At 40.2% G+C, this 26,801-nt stretch overlaps 2 long non-coding RNA genes across 4 annotated transcripts; both read right to left on the bottom strand.

Moving 5' to 3' along the window:
• Positions 1-544: 544 nt before the first annotated feature.
• On the bottom strand, positions 545-2,263 carry LOC139654698 (uncharacterized). Its single transcript, XR_011696040.1, has 3 exons — positions 2,208-2,263; positions 1,278-1,362; positions 545-1,173 (listed from the first exon to the last, which is right to left on the bottom strand). It is a non-coding gene; the product is annotated as an uncharacterized lncRNA (long non-coding RNA).
• Positions 2,264-7,639: 5,376 nt separating this feature from the next.
• LOC139654693 (uncharacterized) lies at positions 7,640-25,900 on the bottom strand. 3 transcript variants are annotated; one of them, XR_011696037.1, is made up of 3 exons: positions 25,797-25,892; positions 8,848-8,949; positions 7,640-8,746 (listed from the first exon to the last, which is right to left on the bottom strand). It is a non-coding gene; the product is annotated as an uncharacterized lncRNA (long non-coding RNA). The 3 variants fall into 3 exon arrangements; XR_011696038.1 differs by lacking the exon at positions 25,797-25,892 and adding an exon at positions 11,169-11,236; XR_011696036.1 differs by lacking the exons at positions 7,640-8,746; positions 8,848-8,949 and adding exons at positions 23,272-24,635; positions 24,740-24,822 and having other exon boundaries at positions 25,797-25,900.
• Positions 25,901-26,801: the final 901 nt, after the last annotated feature.

The raw sequence follows: 26,801 nt of genomic DNA, 5'->3' as shown, positions 1-26,801 counted from the left end.
ATCTAGTCCAAATTCCAGCTTTGTCTGGCACGTTGTCTTTACTGCCAATAGAAAGAGCAGGGAGCAGATCAGGGTGACACACCTAAACACACTTTACTTGCTTCACGGACGCTACAGATGTATACTACCACCAAGCACACACACACACACACACACACACACACACACACACACACACACACACATACACACAGACTGATTCTGTGGATTTATTGAGTGTTTGAAGCACAGCACTGATAGGAAAACCGTCTTGGCGCTCTCACAGTGTTTTACATCATTCAGTCTAAATAAAGCCACACAGCATCACAGATATCATTACAGGGAACATCACAGAATAAGTATCAGACTCAAACAGGTTTTGTCAGATGCATCATCTTGTGTCACATCAACTCATATTTTCAGTTTCTGAGGAGGATCTTCTTGTGTTCTCATACTACAGTTTTTACAAAAAGTGGGAATTCATTACAGAACATAGAAGCAATGGAATAATACAGTAAAGCAGACAGACATCTATAAGGTATATTCTTGATCCTTGGTACTCAGGAGAATAATCTGTGAAAATATGTATCAATATACAATATGAACATAACTGCAGGGGGACAAAATAGCATTTATTAATGTTTTGGTTTTCCCAGATCAGTGTGATGCTCTGACATTATATTCTATCAGCCCAGAATCATTAATTCTAAAGAATGAAAGCAGAATCATGTTGGAAATAAAAACTGAAAGCTGAATGCATTTCTGACTCACTCATTTGGTGTGTTCTTCAATTGCACCGTTATGACAGAATCAGAAGTATCTGTCATTGTGGCCTCGATGGTAACATCATGACTTCTATAAGTCAGACCATGGTCACCTGCTGTGCTTCTGATGAAGGACCTTTGCTCATTGTAATACATCTCAGTATAAAGCTTCTTCTCAGAGTTTTTGCTCATGTCAAAGATTCCCACTGCATACCAGTTTGAGTAAAGGTTATAGCTATAGGGCACATGGAACATGACAGCCATCTTCTCAGTGAGCTGGCTGGTACGATTATTGATAAGATCATAAGTGATGACGCCAACACATCCCGCCAGTGAGAAAGGAATCTTGGTGAACAGCACACTCCCCGATGCAGAAGGGCCAAGAGTGAGCGGCAAAGGACTGACACAACGTCCGCTATAAAGGTACATCCTATTCATAGAAACAGCAGGAGAATCTTAATGAATTGAGGATATTTGGGAACAATTTATGTTAATGTGAGAGAGAAAACATTTTGAAAAAAAATATACAGCTACCTGGGGTTAGAAAGGATGTAGTTAGAACATCCATTTTCGATCTCTATGGTGCACTGCCGAGGCATGATGACTGCAGCGTGTCGACCTGTTCAGACAGACGGAGCACAGAGAATCCCTTGATGTGTTCATAAGATTTTCTCTTCTTTTCACAGACAGGCAGATGCATCAAGAGTTACATTCAGATTTGTCTTATCAGCCTAAACCACAGTGTGTCTGCAGCAGAGCAGAGCGTCCCATCCCCACTAACTGACACCTTGTAGATTTGCTCTGTTCACACTAATGAAATACTCTTCCCTGAACCCATGAAGTGACAAATAGAAATTTCAGAGTGAAATCCAAAGTGTCCCCTAAACAGCAGCAGAGAAAGCTGGACTCACAAGATTTCTGGGTATTGAAGTTCTAATTTTTCAAAGAGTTTCCTCTCACTACTATTTGGAGCCACTAACTAGTTTTATCTTAAGAACAACTTCACAAACATACTCTAGGGAAAACGTTATTTCATGCAAATAAAATATTGTCACAGTAACAGGTCCGTAAATAAAATGTATCTAACTGACTCAGTTTACAGAAGACTGGTTGAGTTACACTACAAGACAAATAGTTCACCTCTACTGTCCTCCCACAACCTTATTTATACACAGAACATTAATGTTTTAGGTTTAGTTCATTTCCACAGGCATACGAATGATAAAACCCTATTATCTGCCTTTTTAACTTACTTTACATAATCTCAGCGACAGCCAGAGTGAGCCAGAGGTGAGAAAAGGTCCAGCACAAACAGTTTGAAGCATTGGGCTAATCAAAAAATAATTTGTAAAATAGTTGCAGACAGGACAGTGAGGATGCCACAGCCTGCTCAGGTTCCTGAGAAACACTGTGCTGCAAAGAGACGTTCAGGATGAGAAGCTGAACTTATCTGCCTTTTCTTACCTGGAATGGACACTTCTGGAGGACGACTGCAATCTGAAACTAGGCTCATTATTTATGTTTGATGCAGGATGCTGGGTCATAAGGCCCTCCCTCCAGATGATCAGATAATCAGTCAGACAGACGCTGGTACAGTTTAAAACCTAAAATCACTTTCACTTTGCCAGGTATTTCTTTCTCTACATCTGCACACACATGTCTTGATTTCTTGGAGTTTACAATATACCTGTTTATCACTTGATTTGATTCTAGAAACAGACAAACACTCCTCTTAAAAGCCTTTCCTTAATCCTGTGGCTGTTTCTTTAATTACCTTATCTGTGTTGTGTTATCTTTTAAATCTCTCTTGATTACATACCTGTTTATAATATTGCTTTAGATTTTTAGCCTTTCCTTTGTAAATCCTCTGTTACTGTGCTCCTTTAAATTGTGTGGTTTCTCTTTTACTCTCATTTCATTTTATTGTAATTTGTTTTAATCTTGTAAGGCGCTTTGTAACTTGTGTTAAAAAAGTGATCTATAAATAAAGTGTATTATTATTATTATCATTATTATTATTAAATATGAAACCTTGTCACATCCCTTTCACCTGCGTCAAGGGATGAAAAAAATGTCATATAACGAGTTTTACTGAGAAGAGAGATGGCAGAGCAGCAGAGACAGTGAAGTGAGACTGTGTGGTTTTACAGCTCAGCTCAGCCTGCCGACTTCTGTGCTGCACTGCATTCAGGGCCGGAGAGGGACTCATTTTTAGGAGTTTCTTTTGATCTTATTTTAGTTATTTTTCATAATTATTATAATAGTTATTTAAAATAATTAATTAGTTAAGTTTAATAATCATGAACAGGTAAAAATGTATGTAGAAAAAAAAAGTACAGGTAATGGATAAAATAGCATTTGTCTCAGCTTTGTTAGAGAAAAGAACAAAAGAAAAGAACCTTAACAATAAAAACACACGGCACTATTCTCTGCAACCCTGTTATGTCACAGTATCTAAGTATAGAAGGAAATCTCTTTCAGTGCAGATAATAATAATAATAATAATAATACTTTATTTGTATAGCACTTTTCTAAAAACAATGTTTACAAAGTGCTTTACATACAGTAAAATCCAACAGCAGCAATAAAAGAAAATAGGCATAAAAGGTAATATATAAGGTAGACAGGTACAAAAAAAAAAAAAAAACACAAACAAACAGAGATAGAATTAAAAACAGATCGAACTTTACATAAAAGTGTGTGCTGAAAAGAAATTATAAAAAATAGGAATAAAAGGTAATACAGGAGATAAACAGGTGCAACTAAAACAAAGAAACAGAGATACAATTAAAAACAGATGGAACTTTAAATAAAAGTGTGTGCCAAAACACAAAAAGGCAGTAAAATGGACATACAGGTACAAGTAGGCAGCACTACCGTTCAAAAGTCCGGAGCCAGCGAGAACCCTCCATGCCCCCGAAAGAGACCGATACCCCGATCCACCAGGGCAGCACCAAACCGATCAGAAACACAGCTGAGACACCGACAATGCCACAAACCAATACCTCCACTCCAAATGACTGCTCCACTCCCCAAACCCCCCGGCCCATCAAGGAACCCCCCATGCGCAGCAGCGACAGCCCCGCAGACCCCAGGCACTCCAGCCGCCACGCCCCCAGGACACCCGGCGAAGCCCCGCCCCACGCCCCCCGCAGGACCCGCCACCGGCCCAAACGGCCCACAGGACATCCCCCATGGACCCCGCGATCAAGCCGCCCCCACAAAAGCCCAGCAAGACCCAGACCGGCCGACCGCACCGGCCAACCCACCAGAGACGGCACCCGTCTCCACAACCCGCCAGCCGATCATCGCCCCGAGAGACAAAAGCCACCCCAAGCGCGACACCGCCAAGAAACCGAAGACCCCCACGCAAAGGCGCACACCCCAGCATGAAATCCCCAGCCTCCCGGCAACCCCACGCATGGAAGCAGCCCCCATCCCCCAAAACAACAGCGCACGGCGAAACCCCAGCCGAGAATCCCGAAAGCCCGACAGCCAGAACGCCCAAGGCCAGCAAAGACGCCACCGCCACAGACGGAGGACTCCTGATCAACAGAAGAATAGAACAGACCCGGCTGCACTCCCCGACCAGTTCAATGCTACCCCAGCGAACCGAAGCACCAGCCTCCCCCAGGAAACACAAAGACCCCTCGAACGGCAGTGCATAGGGAGTGAATCACATAAAAGCCTGTTTGTATAAGTGTGTTTTTAGAAGGGATTTAAAAGATTAAACTGATTTAGCTAGCCTAATTTCCTCAGGCATTCCAAAGTCTAGGCGCCCTAATAGAGAAAGCGCAGTCACCTTTAGTCTTGAGCCTAGACTGTGGAACAACCAAAAGGGCCTTGCCTGAGGAGTGAAGGCAGCGTTCTGGCTCATAAAGTGTTAAAAGGTCAGCAATGTAGCAAGGGGCTAGACCTTTCTGTGCTTTAAATGTAATCAGTAAAATCTTAAAATCAATTCTAAATCTTACTGGTAGCCAGTGCAGATGTGCTAAGACTGGGGTAATATGGTCTCTACGTTTAGTGCCAGTTAAAATTCTAGCTGCAGCATTTTGAACAAGCTGGAGACGTGGGATAGATTTTTGACTGAGGCAGGTATAAAGAGAGTTGCAATAGTCTAGACGAGATGAGATAAAAGCATGAATTACCTTCTCTAAGTCAGCATGAGATAAAAATGACTTGATTTTTGATACGTTTCTTAGTTGAAGGAAGCAAGACTGCACAACTCTCTTTACCTGATCCTCGAAACTCAAAAATCACTCCTAAGTTTCTGGCCACAGGCTTTATGTTAGATGATAAGTCACCTAGATCATGTAAAATACGATTTCTTGCGTTGGGCTGCCCAAATAAGACTATTTCAGTTTTGCTTTCATTTAACTCAAGAAAATTTTGTGACATCCAACACTTAATGTCCGTAAGACAGTTTCTCAGAGTATTAAGGCAGTTGTTTTAAGGGTAGATATAACTGTGTGTCGTCAGCATAGCTGTGAAAGGAAACATTATGCTTACGAATTATATGGCCAAGTGGAAGCATGTAGGGGGAGAAGAGGATGGGGCCAAGAATTGAGCCCTGTGGAACCCCACAGGTGATGTCTGCTGTGGTCGACGATGACTTTCCTATTCTGACAGAGAAGGTCCTATTAGATAAATTGGATTTAAGCCAACCCAGTGCTTTGTCTGAGATACCTACCCATTGTTCAAGGTGCTCAATTAAGATAGCATGATCTACAGTGTCAAAAGCTGCACTGCAGGTCTAGAAGGATTAAGACTGAGCATTCTCCTGCATCTGCTGTGAGAAGGAGGTCATTTGAGAAAGTTTCTCATTATTTTGAGATACTAAGTCATTATTTTGTGAAAGTTTATCACTATTTTCATAAAGTTTCTCATTACTTTGAGATACTAAGTCATTATTTTGAGAAAGTTTCTCATTATAATGACTTACAGGACCATTTTTTTTTTCATCACTGGCGGAAATGGGCTTCCATTGGTTAGGACCCTAAAGCAGTTTTTTGAAGATTATAAAATTGCATGTTATAGTGACCCTCAATATCATTCAAAACAACCAAAACAAATGTGTGTAAAATGTTAATATTTCTTACATGTTTTATGCAGCTAAAACAGCCTGGGGTCAAACTGACCCCATAGAACACTGATGCGTACAAAATGTGTACAGGACATTGAAAACATATCATCATGTTCATTTTATGTTTACCCAGTTGTCCCCATTAAATTAGGAAAAGTCATTAAATATGAAGCAAAAATAATGATGTCAATCATTTATTTAGACACATTAAAAATTTAATGGGGTCAAATTGACCCCAAAGATAATAGGAGGGATAGATATATGCAGGCAGTCTGATGTGTGCTGTCTGATGTGTGCTGTATATGTTTCCCCTTCATAGGTGTCACAAACAGGGTGGACAGGTGGGACAAAGTTCAAATTAGTCCTTTTGTCAAACTCAATAATTTCCAGGTCCAACCAGAATCAATAAAGAATTGAGGGGAGATGGACTGAGAAGGATTATGATCTCACAGTGCTTCGATTAATGTCTAACATGAAAGCCAGTTCATCAGTCAGTCAGACAGTTTCACACTGCGACTGGCTGCAGAGACGACTCAGTGTGTTTACATGTTCTCAGGAAGATGACACACTTGTTGTTTCTTTGTAAGCTGAGTTTGCCTTGCTAGTGTTTCAACAACGTTTCAGCACTTTTCACTGTCATTTGTGCTTTCACTGTGTCAAAGTGTGTGCTATTCCCAGGAATCAAAACTTAACAGGAAAATTGACCAAAAACTTGATGGACTATGAGTTTAACTGTACCAATCCATCTATCCACTGTACATTTATTATTTTCATTCATGCGGTCAGAAACCATGAATAGCTGGTTTTGAGTTTAATGAAAGCTTTAACACAGACTTGTGATTGTGATTGTTCCTCTGTGGGTCTTCTGCATCCTCTGCTGCTGAACATTACATGGTGCAGATTATAAAGACTGATGCAGGGATGAGCTGCAGTTCTCTCTTATGGCAGAAGAGGGCAGTCTTCAGTCACAGTGAGGAAAAGCACAAGGTAAAGAGGCTCTGCTGCACCTCAACCTGTATAACAGCTGCTTCACCACCTGCTGAATGTCAAGTTTGCAATCAGTCCATGTTTGCTAACTGAAACAGGGGTTTTATTTACCATTATCACTCTGCTCCAACACAAATTACTCATGCTACAAATTACTGGGGAGAACTGTGGAAAATCAGTAGCGTCTTGGTCCATGGTCAAGCTCAAAGCAGACATAATGAGCTGAGCCAGAATCTTCCTGTTTGCTCAAACCCAAACCCGTTCGAATCTGGCCTGGGACCTTCGTCATGTGTCATCCATCTCTTTCCTTCCTGTGGCTTCAGTGTCTTTGCTAAGGGAGCCTGCTGGCTATAGCTAACACTTTGTTCAGGTTAGCACTTCTCAACAAACTTCACCAGAGTTTCAACTGGCATGGGGGTGAGTAGATAATAACTGGATTTTCATTTTTGGGTGAAGTATTCCTTAACTAGAAATTTCTCTTCAGGAATAGGCCTATATACCTGTCATTTTTTGTTGTACTGCATACTGCAATCTGGCCCTTACGGTGCTAGCCATAATGTCTGTGTCCCGGGGATATGCAGTGAAGTTTCTAATTATAATCAAGTATATTTTCTGTACTCTTTGTATGTAATCAAATGGCAGCAGGACAAACTGGTGGTTCGGCAGACCGTTCTGTGATGACTAGTCCAATAATAAACACAGTTTACTTGCTTCAGGGATGCTACAAATGGTACTACTACCAAGCACACACACACACACACACACACACACACACACAACACACACACACACACACACAAATACAAAGAGACTTATTGTTGATTTATATTTATTTATTAATCATCTTGGCGCTCTCACAGTGTTTTACATCATTCAGTCTAAATAAAGCCACACAGCATCACAGATATCAGACTCAAACAGGTTTAGTCAGATACATCATCATGTGTCACATCAACTCATATTGTTCAGTTTCTGAGCAGGATCCTCTTGTGGGAATTCACTACAGAACATAGAAGCAATGGAATAATACAGTAAAGCAGACAGACATCTATAAGGTATATTCTTGATCCTTGGTGCTCTGGAGAAAAATCAGTGAGAATAATTAATATTCTATACGAGTATAAATGCGGGGAGGGGGGGATCTGACAGCCCACAGCTTGAGAACATGTTTGAGAGCAACATTTGGTTAAGTGGAAAATGTAATCATTTACTCTTTACTTATTAGTCCTTTAAAAAGTAATCACATTACTTTACTAATTACTCATGAGCACTAATTAGTTACATCACTCATAACATTACTCATTAGTTCTGACAGGGGGTTCAGGTTTAAGTAACGCAGTAACAGAGCTGGGATTATTTACTGTAATGTAATTACTGAATTTGAAATTGTAATCCCTTACACTACTGTTACTGAAAAAAGTAATCAAATAACGGGTTATTTACTAAGTAATTCTTTCCTGAGTGTGCTGCCCCACACTGCTCATTTGACCTGTTGTTCACTTGCACCTTCATGACAGGGTGGCGAGCATCAGTGGCGAGTGTCATTGTGGCCCTGATGGTCACATCATGGTGTTTATAAGTGAGACCGGGTCCCACTGTGAGACCGGGACGTTCTGCTTTGCCTCTTCTGAAGGACCTTTGCTCTTCATCGTAATACATCTCACGATAAAGACTCTTACCACATTTTTTGCTCATGTCAAAGATTCCCACTGCATACCAGTTTGAGTAAAGGTTAAAATCAAAGGGCACAGAGAACATGACAGCTATGTTCTCAGTGAGCTCGCTGGTAACATTATGGAGGAGATCATAAGTGAAGACGCCAACAGCTCCCGCCAGTGAGAAAGGAATCTTGGTGAACAGCACACTCCCCGATGCAGAAGGGCCAAGAGTGAGCGGCAAAGGACTGACACAGCGTCCGCTAACAAGGTGCATCCTAGACATAGAAACAGTAGGAGAATCTTAATGAATTGAGGATATTTGGGGACAATTCATGTTAATGTGAGAGAGAAAACATTTGAAAAAATATACAGCTACCTGGGGCTAGAAAGGATGTAGTTCGAACATCCATTTGTGATCTCTACGGTGCACTCCCGACATGTATCCCCTTGAGCCATGATGACTGTGCAGTGTGTCGACCTGTTCAGACAGACGGAGCACAGAGAAGTCTCTTGATTTGTTCAGAAAACTTTCACTTCTTTTCACAGATATATCCAGTGGTGTCAGTGGTCAGAATTCACTGGTGGAACCTCTGTAGTTGGTCCGTGGGCATGTTTCCCCAGTGGATATTTTTTTGCAAAATGCTTCATTTTAATCCATTTTTCTTAACTTTTTTTTTTCAAACATTGAACTTGATTTTAAGGTTAAACAAACCCCCCTCATGGTCTAAAATATCCTGGCTGGCCTTACATATTTTCTAATTTTAACCCGCCCACAACCCGCCCAAAGTTCATCGACAATATTTTTTCCCCCCCAACCCCAGGTGCAGCGGGGCCCAAAGACTTTGAGTCAACCTACGCATCACCGCCTCTCGCTGCCATGGAGACACCAACATGCAGATTTGCCTAGTGCTGCTTTAAAATGAAAACTGTTTCAGTGACAGGATCCACAGTTCATGTTAAGAACAACTTAAAGCCTATTTTAGGGAAAACAATACTTTGATGTTATTTCATACAAATAAAATATTTGCACAGTAACAGGTCCGTAAATAAAATGTATCTAATTGACTCATGGACGGAAATTATGGGGGGCAGGGGGGTCTGGACCCCCCCTTCCTGGGAAAAACAGATAGTTGTCCCCCTCAATATATCATTGTAAACATAACTATATAATTTTAAATAATATAATAATATGCATTGAAAGCACTAGACGCAAAACAATGCGTTTTTAAGTTTCGAAAGATTGCGCCCCCCCCCTCATATGCCTCACAGTGGTTTGGTCCACTGTCTACCATCCCTGAACCCCCACACACACACATCAGCCCTCAGTACGAATCTGTGGAGCGATCTCTGTGTGTGTCAGTGGTGGCTGACCTCCAGTCAGTAGCTACTTTGCAAAGGTTAACTTAAAACAAAGGATGTGTCAGACATTTTTCTTTACTTCTACCACTCAATAGAATAAAACACATTTACAATTGTAACCAGACTACATTTTGTTCGCTCCATTACCTCACGGTTGAATCTTGTGCGTCAACGTATTGGTATGGGGCAGCCGTGTCTCCTAATGCATGTATGTCTATGGAGGCAGGAGGTCTATCCACAATTAAAATCATCATAACCCGCTGAATTTTCGACCGATTTTCAAGTGGTTTGGTTTGTTACAAATGCCAGATGTGTGTTTATGATACAGGATACTTGGTTAAATTAAAATGCGGGTTTTCATACCAAAATACTTTATCTTTTGTAGATGGTAACAGTAATATTTCTATAATATACTGAACAAAAATATAAACGCAACACTTGTTTTTGCTCCCACTATGTTAAAATATTAAGTAAGTTTCTGGCAGGCTTCATAGCGTTCTGGACTTTTACACATTGACAGCAAAACATTAGAGATCTGCTTCTTCGGGAAAACGAAATCTAATTAGCCATATATTAGCTTTAGTTCAGTTAATGGGTGTTGCTCTCTCCAACTACTGTAAATAACCTGCATGCTGTGTGTGTGTGTGTCTATTTGTCAGCCAGCCAGATCAGTTAAAATGGCGGAGAAAAGAAAAACAGACATCCGATAATTTTCCAGTGCACCGAAATGCCAAGTAAGTAGAAAGACCCCAGTAATATCAAAAGCAATTTGATAAAATCTTCATAAGAAAGGAATGAAGTGCTTATGGAAATGTTTCATAATGGACCTCTATATACATTTAATACAACAGTACTTTTGGCGGCACCTTTGGTGTCCCCTTCAGGAATTGCTCTTGAGAAATGTTTCTGTTTGTTGTCCCCCCCAACAGTGAAATGAAATATCCGCCCTTGAATTGACTCAGTTTACAGAAGACTGGTTCAGTTACGCTGAACCAGTCTTCTGTACTTCTGTAGTCTTCAGTTACGCAAGACAAATAGTTCACCTCTACTGTCCTCCCACAACCTTATATATACACAGAACATTAACGTTTTAGGTTTAGTTAATTTCCACAGGCATACGAATGATAAAACCCTATTATCTGCCTTTTTAACTTACTTTACATAATTTCAGAGACTGCCAGAGTGAGCCAGAGTAAAAAATCATTTGTGAAATAGTTGCAGACAGGACAGTGAGGATGCCACAGCCTGCTCAGGCTCCTGAGAAACACTGTGCTGCAAAGAGACGTTCAGGATGAGAAGTCACCTCCTCAGTATTTGAACTTATCTGCCTTTTCTTACCTGGAATGGAGAATGGACATTTCTGGAGGACGACTGCAAACTGAAAGTACGCTCATTTTTTATATTTGATGCAGGACTCTGGGTCATTTAATTTGCATTCAAAAGAATGTAAGGCCCTCCCTCCAGATGATCACATAATCAGACAATCAGACAGGTTGTAACCTGTACCAGCAATCGCTTTCACTTTTCCAGGTATTTCTTTCCCTACACACACACAAACACATTTGTTCTTGGAGTTTACAATATACATATTCCTACACTATCTCTTGTCTTTTATTACCTGTGTATCACTTGATTTGATTGTAGAAACAGACAAACACTCCTCTTAAATATAAAACCTTGTCACAACCCTTTCACCTGCATCGAGGGATAACAAAATGTCATATAACGGGTTTTACTGAGGAGAGAGATGGCAGAGCAGCAGAGTGAAGTGAGGCTGTGTGGTTTTACAGCTCAGCCTGTCGACTTTGACCCCGGGATCTACAGAGCATCTGTGCTGCTGCTCAGTGTTGCCCGATCTCACAAGAGAAACAAGCAACCAGGTCTATGGAAACAAGAAGAAGCGACTTTTGGGCTTTTGCCCCCCCCCCCTCCCCTCCATATACACACACACGGATCCTGCAACGGGACAAACTATCGAAAACATCTGCTTGGGAGCAAGCCTAAGGGAGCAAGCCCAAACAAGCCCCAAAAAAACCCATCCCGCGACTACAAATATTTGTAAGCGACTACAAGCTTGTAAGCTGCATTCAGGGCCGGAGAGGGACTCATTTTCAGCCCAGGAGTTTCTTTTGATCTTATTTTAGTTATTTTTAATAATTATTATAATAGTTATTTTAAATAATTAATTAGTTACGTTTAATCATCGTCAACATGTAAAAATGTATGTAGAAAAAAAAAGTACAGGTAATGGATAAAATAGCATTTGTCTCCATCTGCTTTGTTAGAGAAAAGAACAAAAGAAAAGAACCTTAATAAAAACACACGGCACTATGCTCTGCAACCCTGTTATGTCACAGTATCTAAGTATCGAAGGAAATCTCTTTCAGTGCAAATGAAAGAGATCCCCCCCCCAATCAGACATGTTTTGTGTGTAGCAGGTTGTCAGGGAAACAGGGGTGTGTCAGTGGCAGTGTGTGTGTATGTGTGTGAGTGAGTGTGAAGCACAGAAGAGAACAGAAGTCATGCACATGGCCCGTGCTGCACCAAGATCAGCCTACATGATCTTTCCCGACCCAAACCCGTCACCGGCCCAACAACAACAGCAGCAGCCCACCAGGAATCATCCCGGTTCTCCGGTATTTGCTGCATTCAGTATAAAGTCTGTGCTGTGTGAACCTGGTGCCACTCGTTATGAACCATTCTCAGTAACTTCAATACTCTATGTGTGTCAGGTTCAAGCAATCCACTGCAGCTAGTCAACTGTCCGCCTGCTGCCACACTGAGACAAAGTCAAAGCAGAAAGACCTCAGAGCAAGGTTTAGTTTTTTACAACAGAATGTTGAATAATGGAGGACAGTAGAGGAACTATTTTCATTCCCCACAAGGCTCAGAACTATTTTCAGGTATTCCCACTCAGTACTCAGTTCTACCTCTTTATCTGCAAATGGACCAGCCGTGGAGGCATCCACTCCGCCACTCACTACAGACACCATCTCCGAGCCGCAAGGTGGACTGGCCCCGGAGGCATCCCCGCCGCTACTCGCCACAGATATGGGCTACTGGCACAGCAAGGGTGCTAGACCAAAAGTCTCTACTCCTGGTGAGCTGTGGTCGGACGTTGTCCGCCGTAGGGGCAGCGGAGGAAACAACAACAAAAACAAGAGGAAACCCCAATACTCTCCCCAATACACTCCCCGGCCAGGACTACAACTGGAGAACAGGTACAAAATACTCAGTGAGCCGGATCCAGTGACTGCTAATGCTAATGACGGCACTTCCATGATGCAGCCCAGTACTAGCCGCAGAGCTAATGCTAATGCTAATGCTAATGTCAGCACTGGTCCCAGTGCTAACAGTAATGCTACCCCCAGGCACTCAACACCGCCGGCTACCTCCAGGCGGAAAATGCGGCCTGCTAATCAACATGCTAGGCCGAGGGCCAGAAGAAATACTGCTAATTCCTCAGCTGATAAGTCAGACACTATTCTGATTGGGGACTCTATAACCAAGCATGTAAGAATGGCAAAGACTGAAAATCTAACTATGGATGACACATCTGTCAGAGAGCTAACAGGGCTGTTGCCAGTTATCCTCTCTACACATCCAAGTAACATGAGGATTATTATTCACACTGGATCTTTTGACATTCTGCGAGGGAAAACTGGCTCTGAGATCCTGAAAAAAGACTTTTGCCCGCTATTGGAGAAGCTGAGTGACTGTCAATCACAACATGTATTCATTTCAGGCCCCATTCCAACCCTGAGGAAAGGAATCGAATCTTTCAGCAGACTCCTTGCCCTGAATACATGGCTGACATCGGCGTGCCTCACCCATGGGATAAAGTTTATTGACAATTTCAATATCTTTTGGAACTGTAAAGACCGCTTTATGCCTGATGGGATTCATCCAAGCATCACTGGTTCCAGATTACTTGGCGCCAATCTACGTCATGCTCTTGGGATGCCACACCAAAACAAGAATGCTCAGATAAGCACGAAGGACAAGGACTGCACACACAGGCAGACAGCCTGTATCTCTCCCCCTTCACCTGACCCTCTGCTCCACATCACCCAAGGCACTCAGAGGAGGTCTCTGTCCCCATCAGGGATCCAACGCCCCCCCTCCCCCCGTCCACCACACTCACCAATCAAGGAGTTAGTTAAAGCTGCCACGCTGAAGCTCAGTCAAATTGATGAACTATTAAACAGCAATAACCACAGACATCATCGATCAGGTGTCTATCAGAGATGAGACAGACCCCATGCCGCTTCCTTAAACATACCGGTGAGCTTAAATAGCCGGTGGCATGGTCAAACCAATCGCAGCAATCACAGACCATCTGGTACCTGTCTCAGTAATCTTAAATTTGTCAATGTTCAGCCACAACCAGTTTCCTTTCCTGTCATAGAATCCCTACAGCTGAAATTAGCTCTTTTTAATGTCAGATCACTGGCTAACAAATCCTTTTTGGTTAATGATCTGATAATTGAAAGGAATTTGCATCTAATGTTTTTAGTTGAGACGTGGCTAAACAGCACTACTGGTGTAATAGCACTGATAGAGGCTTGTCCTCCAAACTATAATTTTTTATCAGTCAGTCAGACAGAACAGGAAAGGAGGAGGGATTGCAGCCATTTTTTCTACACAGTTTGTGTGTAATGACATTGACCTGGGTGAATTTACATCATTTGAATATCTTGCTCTTGAGCTCAAAACAGAATTATCAGTGCTCATCATTACATTGTATCGGCCACCAAGATATTCATCGCTGTTTCTGCAGGAATTCTCAGAGCTGATCTCACTTGGTATCACTCGATATGATAGATTAATCCTGAATGGAGACCTGAATATTCATATCAACAAAAAAAATGACTCCAAAGCGATGGAGCTTATGAATTTACTGGACAGCTTTGAACTTACCCAACATGTAAATGAACCCACTCATCAGCATGGTAACATTCTAGACTTGGTAATAACAACAGGGTTAAACATTGACAGTGTTTCAGTATTAGAATTACCTATTTCTGACCATCACTGTGTGTTTTTTGATGCCAGCCTAATCTTAACAAAGACTAAAAGGGAATTTTTGGTTCAAAAGAGATTCCTAGATAGCAAGGCTGAAGCAAAGTTCTCTAATATTATGAAATAATTTGAGTCATACAGCACTGACTGCTCTTTAAATGACATGGTTGAAACAACAATACCTTGTCATCTGCTTTAAATACTGTTGCTCCACTAAAGGTTAAAAAGAGGTCGACTGACAGAATCTCCCCATGGTTAAACAATAACAGTGTTAATGAGATTAAGAGAATCTGTCGAGCAGCCGAAAGAAAATGGAGGAAAACCAGGCTCACAGGTCACTGTAATATATACAAAGAAGCCATGACTGTCTATAACAAAGCAATACGTCTAGCAAGAAAAGATTACTTTTCCAAGATTATTACAGAGAATGCTGGAATCTCTAGAATATTATTCTCCACTATTGACCAGCTACTCAACACTGCCCCCACCCGTCCGCAGTTCTCTGCATCAAATTGTGAAGAACTTGCATTGTTCTTCAATAACAAAATAACTTCAATTAGAACCAGCATTGCTGCTGATGTAAACACAGATGACCTCAGCAAACCCTGTAAAAAAGATGTAACCATGGGAAAATTCACTTGTATTACATTAACTGAGCTTTGCAAGACTGTCACAGAGTGTAATCCTCCACCTCATGTATTGACCCTGTACCTACAGCATTTTTTAAGCGGGTGTTCGACAGTGTTTCAAATCATGTCCTGAAGATTATTAATACATCCCTTCAAACAGGCATCTTCCCAGATGCCTTCAAAACAGCTGTTGTAAAACCCTTACTAAAGAAACCCAACCTAGATGGTAATGCACTGACCAACTACAGGCCGATATCCAACCTTCCATTCATTAGTAAGATACTTGAAAAGGTAGTTTCAGTGTAAATAAACTCCTTTCTTAAAGAAAATAATATCCTGGAGGAATTTCAATCAGGCTTTAGAACATACCACAGCACTGAAACTGCTCTTACTAAAATAATCAGCGACCTCAGACTAAACTAATGAAAATAAGGTCTCAATTCTTGTCCTCTTAGACCTAAGTGCAGCATTTGATACGATTGACCATGATATCTTAATCAATCGTCTTGAAAAGTTGGTTGGTCTTTCTGACTGTGTGTTAAACTGGTTCAAAACTTACATCAAAGGGAGAAAGTTTTACGTCAGTCTTGGAGATCATGTGTCTGAGAAACATGACTTCTGCTTTGGGGTTGCACAAGGGAGCTGCCTTGGTCCATTATTATTCTCACTATACATGCTGCCACTTGGTGACATCATTAGAGAGCACAATGTATGTTTCCATAGTTATGCGGATGACACGCAACTGTACATCTCTGCTGAACCAAATGATGCTGCAGCTATAAACTCCATTACTACCTGTCTTTTGGCAATAAATAAATGGATGAGCAAATTTTTTTTAAAGTTAAACGAGGACAAAACTGAAATCCTACTAGTCGGCCCTAAAACAAAAAGGGAAATGCTGTTTAATAATCTGGGAACACTGACTCCCTGGATTCAATCTGAGGTTACAAGTCTTGGTGTTATCCTAGATTCAGATCTAAGCTTCAAGTCCCACATTAACAAGGTGACAAAAACATCATTTTTCCACCTTAGAAACATAGCTAAAGTACGACCATTTATAAATCAAAAAGATGCTGAAAAATTGATTCATGCCTTTATTTCAAGCCGACTCGATTACTGTAACGCACTTTTTACTGGTCTCTCGAAAAAAAACACTGAGAGACTTCAGCTTATTCAAAACTCTGCAGCTCGGCTATTAACCAGAACCAAGAGGAGAGAGCACATTAGTCCAGTTTTAGCTGTTCTACACTGGCTCCCTGTAACATTTAGAATTGATTTTAAGGTCCTCCTCCTTATATACAAAGCCCTTAATGGGCTAGGACCAAGCTACATTTCTAACTCCCTTGTTCACTACTTGCCTTCAAGAACACTGCGATCATCTGCTGCTGGTTTATTGGAGGTTCCCAGCAACAGCCGAAAGAAAATCGGGGATGCAGCCTTTGTCAATTACGCCCCAAAGCTATGGAACACACTGCCTATAGATATCAGGGAAGCCAGCTCGCTAAATATTTTTAAAAGAAAGCTAAAAACTTATCTCTTCCCTTTAGCCTTTAACTAGCTACGACTTTCCTGATACAGGCCTTAAACTTTTTATTTTTATTTTTTAAAATTTTTTTACACTTTACTTCGCACTTATGCACTGCTGCACTTCTTTTAAAATGTTGTGTTTTACTTGATTTTAATTATTCTATGTACTCTGTTTCTTAACTTTATTTTTATTATTATTCAGTGGGTTTTATTTTCCATCTTATGTTATGCTCATTCTGTCTATTTTCATGTATGTAATTTCTTTGTTGTAAAGCACTTTGAGCTGCATTTCTTGTATGAAAGGTGCTATACAAATAAAGTTTATTATTATTATTATCTGTTGTTCCACTGCACTGCCAGACTCTCATCTGTGGCTGTAACCTGCTGCGGGCCACACTGCCTGAAGGTACATCATGGTAGAATGCTTTTTATATGCAGGGTGTGTGTGCAGTCCGCCCCTTCATAGGCGTCACAAATAGGGTGGACAGGTGGGACAAAGTTCAAAATAGTCCTTTTGTAGTCCTTTTTTTAACATGAAAGCCAGTTGATTCATCAGTCAGTCAGACAGTTTCACACTGCGACTGGCTGCAGTGACGACTCAGTGTGTTCACATGTGTGCTGTTCTCAGGAAGATGGCACACTCTTTGTTTCTTTGTAAGCTGAGTTTGCCTTGCTAGAGTGTCAAGTCAAGTCAAGTTTATTTATATAGCCCTTTATCACAAGCACGTCTCAGAGGACTTTACAGAGAATGTGTCTAGCAAGGTCTAACTAAACACAATCAATGGTGAACAAAATTATGTAGGACAAACATAGCGAAAAACACAAGGTAGGCAAGAGCAGATGTAGCAAGACAAACAATCTACCTATTCTACAGCCTAACCTACCCGGCACCCCAGCCTTAGACCCTAATGCACACAAGGAAAAACTCCCAAGAAAAACCTTAGTAGGAAAACTTGGAAGAAACCTCCCAAAAAAAACCTCCCAAAAACTTGGTGTGTTATCCTGTATAACAGCTGCTTCACTACCTGTTGAATGTGACGTTTCCCATCAGTCTGTGCAGCTTTGCTAATCAAAACAGGAGTTTTATTTACCATTATCACTTTGCTCCAACACTAATTGCTCATGCTACAGATTACTGAGGAGAACTGTGGAGTAGCAGTAGCTTCTTGGTCCATGGTCAAGCTCAAGTTCGTTTCTGTGCTGTTTTTGATCATTTCATCACTGATCCATTTGATTGATTTAGTGTCAATGTCAGCTTGTCAGCTATAGAGATACTATGGTTAGCTAGCTAAGCTGACCATCCACCATGTCAGCCAACCATCACTGTCTTGTCTGATTAGCACACTAGCTAACATAGCTAGTGGCAGCTAGCGTTAGTAGTGGCATGTTGTCGTCGAATGTTAACATGAACATTAATTGCTATTGGAGGTGACCTGATGGTTAAGGCACACACTGTGTTATTGTGACATCTTGGGATGGCCTGGGACCTTCATCACATGTCATCCATCTCTTTCCTTCCTGTGGCTTTTCACTGTCAGTTATCAAATAAATCATCAAATGTGTCACAACCTGGCCCGTAAGGCCATGACAAAGCGGGAGACACACCGTTTTTAAAGGTTAAACAAAGTAAATTATTTATCAAACTTAAATCAATAAAGCTCATACAACTTGCATGAGTGCAAGTAGTGCATGAGTGTTGAGAGGTGCATATAAACCAAGTAAAAGAAAAACCAAAAGGGAGCTAAAGCACCCACAACCAACCGGCAACCTGCAGGGAAGAGAAAGAGAGAAGGAGATGTTAAACAGATATAGACTGGAGACACCGGGCCCAGGTGTTCCCAGTTGACACTGATGATCCCCTGCCCCTCCCACCAGGTATCTGAAAAAACAGGTAGTGAAGACAAATGGCAGGAAAGGGCAGGGGTCGTCACAAATGCCAAAAAGTAATCTTACAAAACATCAGTGTCTTTGTTAAATGAGCCTCCTGCCTAGTTAGCTAGCTAACAGTTTGTTCAGGTTAACTGAGCTGACTCTTCTCAAGCTACAACTCAGAGTGTTTTGGAGTAGAGACTAGGGCTAAAGACAAGACAGTTATTTAATTAGCCAATTTATTTGCAGCCAATTCTCCAATGGACCTACAAGATGGCTCCAGACATGTTTGCTAGAAGATTTATTACACAAATGCAAAGTCTGTATACAACTTTATAAACGTAATAATCATTTTTATCAGTTTCAAATTCAAACACTCACACAGCTCTCATCTTTGTTAGCATTTCATCCGAGTACAACGGCAATAAACATCTCATCACTGCAGAAATGTTTGATCATTGGCTTCAGGAGACCTAGGGTATACTGCAAGAGCTAGAAGATCGATCAATCCCTAACGACTTCAGTTGTTTTGGAGAACGCTGCTATGAAGTCCTGCTGGAAAGCTCCTGGATTGTTTTATGGACTAACAAACTTCACCAGAGTTTCACCTGGCATGGGAGTGAGTAGATAATGTCTGAATTTTCATTTTTGGGTGAAGTATTCCTTTAACTCAATTTTTCTCTTCAGGTATACATGTCATTTTTTCTTGTACTGTATGCTGCAATCTAACTCTTACGGTGCTAACCATAATGAATGGGATATGCGGTGAAGTTTCTAATTATAATCAAATATATTTTCTGTACTCTTTATTCTGTGATGATTGGCCCAATGATAAACAAACTTCACTTGCACACACACACACACACAACACACACACACACACAAATACAAAGAGACTGATTCTGTGGATTTGTCAATAAGGCTGACGAATTGTCAATAAGGCTGATTATAATTATCCAACCAACTCATTATGAATTCATATGCCTTAAAGTTTATGGACCTAGTAGACCTTAAAACTCTACAAATAATGTTTAGAGCAAAAGACAGAACACTTCCTGACTGTATCCAAGGGTTGTTTTCAATGAGGGAGAGCAGGTATCCATTCCGGGGAAATTATATGTTTGAAAAAAAGAGAGTAAGGACAAATGTAAAAAATAGATGTGTGACAGTGAAAGGGGTCAAATTATGGAATAATTGTAATAATGAACTAAAAGAATGTAGTAATATATGTAAGTTAAAGAAGATGTTCAAAAACAACCAACACTAAGAAATTAATGACAATTATGAACTGTCTTTGTTTTGTTTATCTGTTTCTGTATTATGATGTTGTGTTTTTTTTAGTAAATTTACTTATCTATATATTTATTTTTATAATTTCTTTTTTTGTTTGTTTTTGTTTCACAGCTATTTTGGGTAGAGGGTACACATACAGTTTTATGATGTTGTGTTTCTCTAGCAAATTTATTTATTTATATATTTATTTTTATAATTTCTTTTTTTGTTTGTTTTGTTTCACAGCTATTTTGGGTAGAGCAAGGATAATGTTTTGTTAAGTATTAAGGGTAGGCACAATAAGCTTAGGCTTCAGCCTACACCTTTTTTTTTCCGGTCAGACAATATAATGTTAATATAATAATATAATGTTTATTTTGTTTTATTCTTGATGTAGTATTATTTAAATCACTTTCATAACTGTATTAGTTGATATTGTGTAAAATTGACCAGAAAAAAAAACAAAAAAAAATTATTGAGTGTTTGAGATTTTACTCTGAAACAAGGTTTGAAGCACAGCACTGACAGGAAAATCATCTTGGCGCTCTCACAGTGTTTTACCTCATTCAGTCTAAATAAAGCCACACAGCATCACAGATATCATTACAGGGAACATCACTGAATAAGTATCAGGCTCAAACAGGTTTTGTCAGATCATCATGTGTCACATCAACTCATATTTTTCAGTTTCTGAGGAGGATCCTCTTGTGGGAATTCACTACAGAACATAGAAGCAATGGAATACTACAGTAAAGCAGACAGACATCTATAAGGTATATTCTTGATCCTTCCAGCAGAAAAATGTGTGAAAATAATAAACATTTCTATATGAGTATAAATGCAGGGGGGAAAAAATCTGACAGCCCACAGCTTATGAACATGTTTGAGAGCAACGTTTGTTTTTTCCCAGATCACTGTGATGCTCTGACATTATATTCTATCATTAGAATCAAAATCATATTTTCTAAAATAAAAAGAAAGCAAGTGTGTTGCAAGCGGTCAATTGGCTTCCAAAGTTTGATCAACTGTTGTGGGTGGGAACTATTTCACAAAAATTGCCATAACTCAGGAACACATTGTGCTCTCTCAACCAAATGTGGTACACATGTGCAGGTATCACCTCTGAGACAATATGGAAAAAATTGTGTAATTTCGCCGATAGGGGGCACTATAGCAACATTTAAAATTTTAATTGGCCATAACTCGGTGACTAGATCATAGAAACAAAATTCCTTGATTGCTGGATTTCTTGGGTCAAGCCGCATCTATCCATATAGGCCACTCCCATTTCAGCCCACAAGGTCTTCCACCATTTTTAATTTTGTCCAAAACATATTTTTTGCTTCTCCTCTTACAAATTTGATCTAATCTTCAGCAAATTTGACTCTGGACTGGCCTGCTCAACAGTTGTCAAAAGATTTTTGAAATTCCATACCGTTTTCGTACAATTGGCTTTCAAAATTTGCAGGCGAGGCCTAATATACAAAAAATGCCACAAGTCAGGAAGTCGTTGGCCTAACTTAAACAAATCTGGTACATATGTGCATGGGTCAACTCTGAGGTGGCATGCAGAATTTGGTGAAATTGTACCTATAGTTGACGCTATAGTAATATTTTAACTTTAAATGACCACAACACACAGGCTTAGTCTCATTCAGTTGAATTTCAACATTGGTGTCCCTTTGTTTTATTTCCCCACTGTTACATGCAATACCAACACCAGTGGCCTAGTGGTGAAGGCACAGGTCTACAGAGCACAAGATTGTGAGTTCAAATCCCATCATCAGCACTGTCCTCGCACACTGACAAGGTTCTGGGTTGGAATCTCTGCCCTACCCCTTTCTGTCTAGAACCTGCATTTGCTCCCTTTTGCAGATGCAAATGAATTAGTAGTAAATTTCCACTGCCTCCTTTGTTCAAGCAGATTTCATGATAACAGCGCCAAAATATATTCTTGGACATTAAGACCATCGAAGTTCTCTAAAACCAAGCACTCCAAAAGTCATACTGATGATGTCAACTGCCTTCGGAGTTAAGGGTCGTGAGTTCAAACCCCAGGTGGGGCACCAACACTATAAATGTTATTCACTTCCATTGTACTTCCAATAGGTGACTTGTCGCTTTGTGACTGTGTTAGTGCTAATGAGTGTGAAAAGGTGTTATATCCCCATAAAATGAACATCACTGTGTCCAAGGACAGGTACCTTGCCACGTCTTGAGATGGGTCACATGAGGGCACTATTCTCTGCAAGCTAAGGCTTCTCTTCTTTGTACAGTTTAGCACATTGTGCTTGGACCCCGTTCATTACCGCATGCGGCTATATTTATCACTTGTTTTCATTCTAGAAATAAACAAACACTCCTCTTAAATATGAAATCTTGTCACAATCCTTTCACCTGCATCAAGGGATGAAAATAATGACATATATAATGAGTTTTACTGAGAAGAGAGACGGGCATAAATCCCTTATAAACCCATGATACTAACCTTACTTTTTTAAACCTGTGTTATTTTAATGGATAATTAATGTTCATGTAATGGAGAAATGAAGGACATTTCAGGGGTGAAATTAAGGGGTTAGGTTTCGTAGTGATATGTAGGGTGATATGTGCAGTCTGATGTGTGTCCTTCCCTTTCCCCTTATAGATGTCACAAATAGGATGGACAGGTGGGACAAGTGCTACCCAAAGTTCAAAATAGTACTTTTGTAATGTAATTTGTTCTTTCACTGGGTCAAAGTGTGTGCTATTCCCAGGAATAAAAAAATTAACAGGGAAATTGTCCAATCTCCCAAAATCTCCCTTTGTGTATTCCTTCACCACTAGCCACCAGTCAACTGGTTATACATTTACACTCTCAGAAAACATTCACAAACCTGTGGCCTAAATTTGAATTAACAGAAAGGATTTAAAAATGTGCAAGTGAACCAATGAATGAATGGAACTGAAGCTGCACACTTGAAATATGATATTTACTCAAATGTGTTGTTTTTCTTCAATATATTTTATGAGTACAAATACAACTCTGATTCTGAGTGTAAATCCCAACATTCAAGATCTCAGTTTTTTTGCTCCAATAAATCCTTCATAGATATGACTCAGACAAGAATTGCAGAGCTCTTTATATTTTAGTTGGACAGATAACAAGGTGGAGAGTGAAACCTGTGATCAAAGTAGTTATTTTTCTATAGTCTTCTATCTATCCAGTGTACATTTATTATTTGGATTCAGGTGGTAAGAAACCATGAATAGCTGGTTTATGAGTTTAATGAAAGCTTTTTCACAGACGGTTTGTGATTGTTCCTCTGTGGGTCTTCTGCATCCTCTGCTGCTGAACATTACATGGTGCAGATTATAAAGACTGATGCAGGGATGAGCTGCAGTTCTCTCTTATGGCAGAAGAGGGCAGTCTTCACTCACAGTGAGGAAAAGCACAAGGTAAACAAACACTGAGGCTCTGCTGCACCTCAACCTGTATAACAGCTGCTTCACCACCTGCTGAATGTCAAGTTTCCAATCAGTCCATGTTTGCTAACCGAAACAGGAGTTTTATTTACCATTATCACTCTGCTCCAACACAAATTACTCATGCTACAAATTACTGGGGAGAACTGTGGAAAATCAGTAGCTTCTTGGTCCATGGTCAAGCTCAAAGCAGACATAATGTTCTTGTTTGCTCAAACCCAGACCCGTTCGAATCTGGCCTGGTACCTTCGTGGCGTGTCATCCATCTCTTTCCTTCCTGTGGCTTTTCACTGTCAGTTATCAAATAAAGCATCAAATGCCAAAGAAACTAACAAACTACACCAGAGTTTCAACTGGCATGGTGCTTGGTGCTCAGGAGAAAAATCAGTAAAAATACATATCAATATACAATATGAATATAACTGCAGGGGGGAAAAAGAGTATTTATTAATGTTTTGGTTTTCTCAGATCAGTGTGATGCTCTGACATTATATTCTATCAGCCCAGACTATTAGAATCATAAATCATAAATTCTAAAAAAGGAAAGCAGAATCATGTTGGAAATACAAACTAAAAGCTGAATGCATTTCTGACTTAGTCATCTGATGTGTTCTTCAATTGCACCTTCATGACAGAATCAGAAGTATCTGTCATTGTGGCCTCGATAGTAACATCATGACTTCTATAAGTCAGACCATGGTCACCTGCTTTGCTTCTGATGAAGGATCTTTGCTCATCGTAATACATCTCACGATAAAGCTTCTTCTCACAGTTTTTGCTCATGTCAAAGATTCCCACTGCATACCAGTTTGAGTAAAAGATATCGCTAAAGGGCACATGGAACATGACAGCCATCTTCTCAGTGAGCTGGCTGGTACGATTATTGATAAGATCATAAGTGATGAGGCCAACAGCTCCCGCTGGTGCGAAAGGAAACTTGGTGAACTGCACACTCCCCGATGCAGAAGGGCCAAGAGTGAGCGGCAAAGGACTGACACAACGTCCGCTACTAAGGTACGTCCTAGACATAGAAACAGCAGGAGAATCTTAATGAATTGAGGATATTTGGGAACAATTCATGTTAATATGAGAGAGAAAACATTTTGAAAAAAAATATACAGCTACCTGGGGTTAGAAAGGATGTAGTTAGAACATCCATTTTCGATCTCTATGGTGCACTGCCGAGGCATGATGACTGCAGTGTCGACCTGTTCAGACAGACGGAGCACAGAGAAGTCTCTTGATTTGTTCAGAAAACTTTCACTTCTTTTCACAGATATATCCAGTGATGTCAGTGGCCAGAATTCACTGGTGGAACGTCTGTAGTTGGTCCGTGGGCATGTTTCCCTAGTGGATATTGTTTTGCAAAATGCTTCATTTTAATGCATTTGTTTAACGGTTGTTGTTGTTTTTTTGCAAACATTTGATCTTGATTTTAAGGTTAAACAAACCCCCCTCATGGTCTAAAATATCCTGGCTGGCCTTACATATTTTCAAATTTTAACCAACCGAAAGTTCATCGACAATATTTTTTCCCCCCCAACCACAGGTGCAGCGGGGCCCAAAGACTTTGAGTCAACCACCGCATCACCGCCTCTCGCTGCCATGGAGACACCAACATGCAGATTTGCCTAGTGCTGCTTTAAAATGAAAACTGTTTCAGTGACAGGATCCACAGTTCATGTTAAGAACAACTTAAAACCTATTTTAGGGAAAACAATACTTGTTATTTCATACAAATAAAATATTTACACAGTAACATGTCCATAAATAAAATGTATCTAATTGACTCAGTTTACAAAAGACTGGTTCAGTTACACTACAAGAGAAATAGTTCACCTCTACTGTCCTCCCACAGCCTCTTATGTGCAGTACATTGATGTTTTAGGTTTAGTTCATTTTTACTTTCATTTTCTTTTTCAGGCATACGAATGATAAAACACTATTTTCTGCCTTTTTAACTTACTTTACACAATCTCAGAGACATTGGAGTGAGCCAGAGGTGAATAAAGTTCCAGCACTCTGAAACAGTCAATAAGAAGTATTGGACTAATTTAAAAATCATTTGTGAAATAGTTACAGACAGGACAGTGAGGATGCCACAGCCTGCTCAGGTTCCTGAGACTGTGCTGCAAAGAGACATTCGCCTCCTCAATATTTGAAATTATCTACCTTTTCTTACCTGGAATGGACACTTCTGGAGGACGACGGCAAACTTCAACTGTGAGACTTGTAAGTACACCACTTATTTGGTTGATGAAGGACTATCTGGGTCATTTCCCACATTCAAAAGAGAACAGCTGGGGGCTGAACCTCATCCTATAAGGCCCTCCCTCCAGATAATCATTTTCATTTATTTATATGGCTCAAGACCATGATCACATGGTATGGAGCACAAACAAAACATACAATAATAACAAAACGATAGCACACGGCATGGCTGAGGTACAACAAATGTTATTTGAACAGAGGAAGATGCTGGTGCAGTATTTCATTCAAGTATTCAATTCTACAATACTCATTTCTACTTCTTTATATCCTGTTCCACTGCACCGCCAGACTCTCATCTGTGGCTGTAACCTGCTGCACTGCCTGACTGCACATTGTGGTAGAATTCATGCAAAATCCTTTTATGATGAGTCATCATTAATGGAGGAGAATGTGTCAAAACCACCTTAAATGCCCCTTAATTTTTTACCCCTTACTTTCTAATGTAATGAAAAATTCAGGGAGGCAGGAACTATCCATTAATAACTCACTAGTCCATACCTAGGGATGCGCGCGCCACAACTCCACGCAGACTTGCCAAAAATGCGCATAAACAGCGTAAATTTGGGAAAATTGAAAAATCAGCTTCATCAGTCCCTGCCTATGCCAATGCTCAATACCCATGTGCAGTTTCAGATTGATTGGCCAACCCACTGAGGAGCAAAATGGACTCAGAAAGACAGAAGAACAGAGTTTTCCTCAGTTTATAGTAGGATTAATAACCTGTAAACCTGCACAAAAGGCATAAAAAATCCCTTAATTACTAAGGTCTCCACAAATCAACCCATGAATAAAACCTTAAAAAATACTAACCTAAAAGATACTAACCTAAATAAATACTAACTTAACTAAAGCTGTTATTTTTAATGGATAATTAATGTTTATGTAATGAAGAAATTAAGGACATTTCAGGGGTAAA

The sequence above is a fragment of the Centroberyx affinis genome, unplaced genomic scaffold, assembly GCF_046629955.1.
Source record: "Centroberyx affinis isolate AG114_WGS23_722 - 3 ecotype Tasmania unplaced genomic scaffold, CSIRO-AGI_Caff_v1 ptg002137l_1, whole genome shotgun sequence".
Taxonomy (NCBI): Eukaryota; Metazoa; Chordata; class Actinopteri; order Beryciformes; family Berycidae; genus Centroberyx; species Centroberyx affinis.
The sequence above is the reverse complement of the archived record's forward strand: the minus strand, read 5'-3'. Positions and strand labels throughout refer to the sequence as shown.